A 4791-nucleotide genomic window follows, 5' to 3' on the forward strand; every position below is an offset into this window, starting at 1 on the left:
TATTGGGTATTTTGTCTCAGAAATGAGAGAAAAATAACTAAAGCAGGCTGGTTTGATGTTGTCTCTCAAGTATCTTAAAATTTCTCACCAAGTTACATATTCTAACTTGCTTTATTTTCTTAATGCATGCATGATTGTCATGAATTTCCTCTTATAGCTTCTTTCATAGACTCCCAAAGGCTTCAATGCATTGAAATGTCATTGTTATTACTTCCAGAGATTTAGATTTTTTTCTTTGATTTCTTCTGTTGTCTTTTCATTAGTTGTTTAGGAGTATGCTGTTAATTTTCCAGGAATGTTCACCCTTGATGAAATTTCTTTCTTCATTGATTTCTGTTTTCATTGTACAGTGGTCTGCAATGAGGTAGATGATTTAGGATAAGGAAAATTGGCTGTGGGACAATAGCAGTGTTAAAGATAATGGGAAAGATTGGCGGGGCACATAGAAGTAAATGAAAGAGGTTGATGTGAGGTTTTATTTTATTGGATTACTTTTATTTGAATTGAAGGGTTATTATTGACAGTTTTCCAAGGTTATTCTGTGGGGGCAAAGGTGAGATATGGGAGAAAGGGTGTTTACTTTGTGACTGAGGAAAGATATGTAGTAGCCAAAATTTGATGATAGGGAGGAAAATAAGCTAGGTAAGATTTTGAACAGCCAAAGGACTGGTATTGGGAGGACTGAGGAATAATACAGAAGAAACTGTGAGGGTACCACATAGAAAGAATTTTAATATTTGGGATGAAGGTTTGATGTGTTTGGAAAAACAATAAAATACATTAATAATATTGTCTCGAGTTGAGGTGAAGAAGCTAGATAGAGAACTGAGACAAGGGAAAGTAACTAGATACATACTAAATCAGAGCCAATGAAAGAAAAAATACATAAAAGAAATGACCCAATAAACACAAGAAACCATTAAAGAAACCCCACATTGCTAAATAAAATAAAAACATGCAAAAAAATCAAATAAGATGTCTAATGGGAACACAGATTAAATAAGAGAACACAAGCATGCTAATAAAATAAAAGAGTGAAACCATGGAATAAAAGTGTGCTGAAAATATACAGAATAAGGAAAATAACAAAAAGTAAAGAAATAAAGTAAAATAAAAATGAAAAAATGATGCAACTAAATAAAGATCAGTTAAAGGAAGTTTTACATTGATTTGGATATGTGACTTTTCCTCAATCTAAGGTTAAGGGTCAGAACTCAGGGAAAGATGTATTTTTGTTCATGCTGGAAATTTAATACAGCAGTCTGCCTCCAGAATGGTGCTGGAAGTAAGGATCTGCTTCTGCAGGAAGTGGAGACACGGCACCGATGTGACATTTCAGTCCTGCATAGCTCATTCTGAAACTGGCTTCACATTGTAAAAGCTGTGTCTGTTTTCACTAGTCGCTAACTCTAAATAAGACTGCCCTCAGTCTGCTCTCCAACTGTGGCAGACTCTCTGGACTGCCTTTTCCCCATCCACTCTGTGAACCTGACTGTGTGACACAGCTAAGGGACTGTTCTGGAACCCAGGTTCAAACACCCGGCTCTTCCATACCAGGTGTCCCTGCCATATTCTGCTCCATGTGACTGCAGTCTCAGGCCCTTGTACCAAGGTCACTCACCAATTGTTGAATGTACAAGGCTGCAACAGAAGTTGCACCTCATTTTCTCCCTGTTAGACAACTCTCCCAGTCCTGGTGCAGTTTTCTGGTTTTGTAACTAGAAAAGTTGTTACTTTTACACAAAGGAAAGGCCCATGCATAGATAAAAAAGGCTGGTATATTCACAAATAGAAGGGCCCTTTTATAGGTGAAAGGAAATAGTTAATTTTTATTTTGTCTTTAAGGACTTTAATATTTTTTGATTGAATTTGTATCATGAAGTTGCAACTTTTGTTAAAAGTGCAATTATAAAATTTTAATTTTCCTGACCTTTTATGTGACTTTATTTTTTCTATGATATTGGTAAACTCACTTGACTCCTTCCCCTGCATTGAAGAAATAGAAAGTAGAACTGCATGTTTTCCATAGTCATATTCAGCTTCAAAACGATATGTACTTTTCTTTTTTTATCAAACAAGAGATTCTTACCTCTTGGGACCCTCTCCACCTCCCTATATTCTCTTTTCACCAAGTTCTAATCCTAACTCCACTCTTCAGATGAACTCAAACAATTTACTGAGCAATTGCAGTTTACTAAATGTTAGTAATTTATTTTTTTCTTTCTTCTGAAAGACCATTTGAAATAATAAAATTTTAGATTTTACTTTTAGAACTTTTAGAACAAAGAAACGTTGTTCATGGAAAAGCAAACATTATTTATATCTCCAGTTTAGTAACTTTTCTAAAACTCAGAAAAACACAGAATTCAAAAAATGCAAGAAGTTAAAATTAGTAAAATTTTGTAAAGCGTAAATACTTTTTTTCTTTAAAATATCTTGAAAGAAATTATTTTCAATTCTGTGAAGTTCTGTATAAAGTTTCCCTAATCTTAATGACAAAAATTCTGCTGTGCATTTTAAGAGTAAAGGTAAGGTGTGGATTGATACCTCCTTCATTAGTTTCCATGGCTTGTTTCCCATTGAATGTCCCCAAATAGACCAGAGGTACATAATTCTTTTTTTTTTTTTTTTTAGATACCAAGGATTGAACTCATGACCTTGCACTTTCCAGGCAGTTGCTTATGCCCTGCGCTGTCTTCCTGGCCTGATACAACAATTTTTAACTGAAAACAGCAAGAAGAACTATTCACACTTCCTTCATCATGTGTAAAATCCAGCAGATATGGGTTCCTCTTATTTATAGAAGCATGTAGTAAAATTAGAATTTGAGCCCCCATTTTGACACTAATATGGTAGCTGTTGCAGCTATATCATTTACTCAAGATTGCAAGAATTAATCATTAAGATTTAGATTTAGAGACAAGGTTATGTTTCATCTTGTTAAATTCTAAAAATATTTCTTATCATGATTGAGAAATGTCTGGCTCCAATCCATCTTGGCCAAGTGCCACACTTTCTATTGTTGCTTCAATGTGTGTTGTCTGAAACCTTGTTAAATGCAGACTTTGATGGAGTAGCTCTGAGAGGCAGAGCTAAAGTGGATCATCTAAAGTGATCCATGCACAATTCTCAGGCCACCAACGCCTAAGATTCCTGTCCAGCAGATGGGAGCAAGGGAACATGACAGAAGAGAGACACTTTGCATATACGCATAAGGATAAGAAGATTTGGACAGAGAAAAATGAAAAAAGATTCAATAACTGATAATAATAACATTAATAAAAATATGTAAGGTACATATGTGGCCACTGTTCTAAACGTTCTGTACATATTAACTAGTTTTACCCTCAATACAGCTATAAGGGGATTTATAGTATTGTTGGTACGATTAACAAAACTGGGTACTGAGAGGTTAAGTACTCATCCTTTCCCCAAAGTCATGGTGCTAGTAACGCTAGAGCTGCAGTGTAGGCAGACAGGCTTCAGATATGTGTTACAAAGTACTGCTTTAGTACATCAGAGGATATGAAAGATAAGATTATTATGGAGAATAGATTAATCCACTTGGGATGGGATGAAGAATACATAAAATATAGAGAGCAGGTGGGAAGCACTTCTGGGAAGGGAGCCACAGAGCAACTGGGAGGTTGATAAAATAAAATGTAAAAATTTGAGCTGGAGTCAGTAAGTCAAACAAAAGCCTTTACATTCTAAGTTCCAAAACTCGTTCATTTATATACTGTATTAGAAACCCACCTGAAGTGTTAAGAAATACTGTTTCCAGTACAGTGGTAGTTTACAGAATTTTGTTTATGTAGCCATTGATTTGAATAGAGCTGGATTCAGTTCCTTACGTTATCATTGGGTTGTTTTCAGTTATTAAATGTAAATGGAAAATTGAGGCTACTATTGAACAGTGTGAACACATTTATCTTTTTATGGTCTAATGACTTTCATAACACATGCATGCATCCACCTACACAAACACACAGATTCCCATACTTGTTGGGTAGAGTGTCAGAGAAAAGAAAATGCCAGAGCTAGACTTTCTGATGATGCTAAGTGGTCCTCTGGCTGACACACAGGAAGCCTTGAAGGAGGCTTAGAGGTAATGCCTGGGACTGCAGAAGCAATGCTCGCTGTTAATATTAACTGGTTAGCTACTGAGCAAAGAAGGGAACTGATAGGGGCTGCTGGCAGTGTGCATAACACTATTCCTATAGCCTGGTGAAAAGTGGAATGGTTCCTTTCATGCTATCTCTTCCCTTTGTGTCACTGACACAAAGAGAAGTCAAAGAGCTAAGGATTTTACCTCGGACATTCTACTCCTGTAGTTCTTGTCCCTCCTTATTGCCCCAGACCTACATCTGGACCTTTCAGTCTTTCTACCAGGAAGCATGATCAGGACCTCAATCAAACAAAACATTTCAGAGTCCTTCAAGCTGTGTGGAGGCAGAGAGATTTTTTTTCTCTTCAGTTTACCATTGATGTCCCTCAGGATGGGAGAGAAGCATTTATTGTTGCTGTGAATATAAGAGCTCATGGTACTGGGGACACACCCCTCTTCTCAGTGACAGCAATTCCTTAAAACATCTCCAACCTTGCCCTCACTGAAAAACTATTTTCTAATTTTCTTTCTGTCTTATCTTTCTGTCAGGATGACTTTGAACAGCATCCAGATATAAACTTGAAGGTGTATTAGCAACAATATCTGTCCTCCTTACTATAATTTAGATTTTCTTAGAGAAACAGCCCTATCCTGCATGAGTCTCCCCTTAGGATCGGTCTAAC

Source organism: Octodon degus, unplaced genomic scaffold, assembly GCF_000260255.1.
Source record: "Octodon degus isolate 3935 unplaced genomic scaffold, OctDeg1.0 scaffold00071, whole genome shotgun sequence".
NCBI lineage: Eukaryota > Metazoa > Chordata > Mammalia > Rodentia > Octodontidae > Octodon > Octodon degus.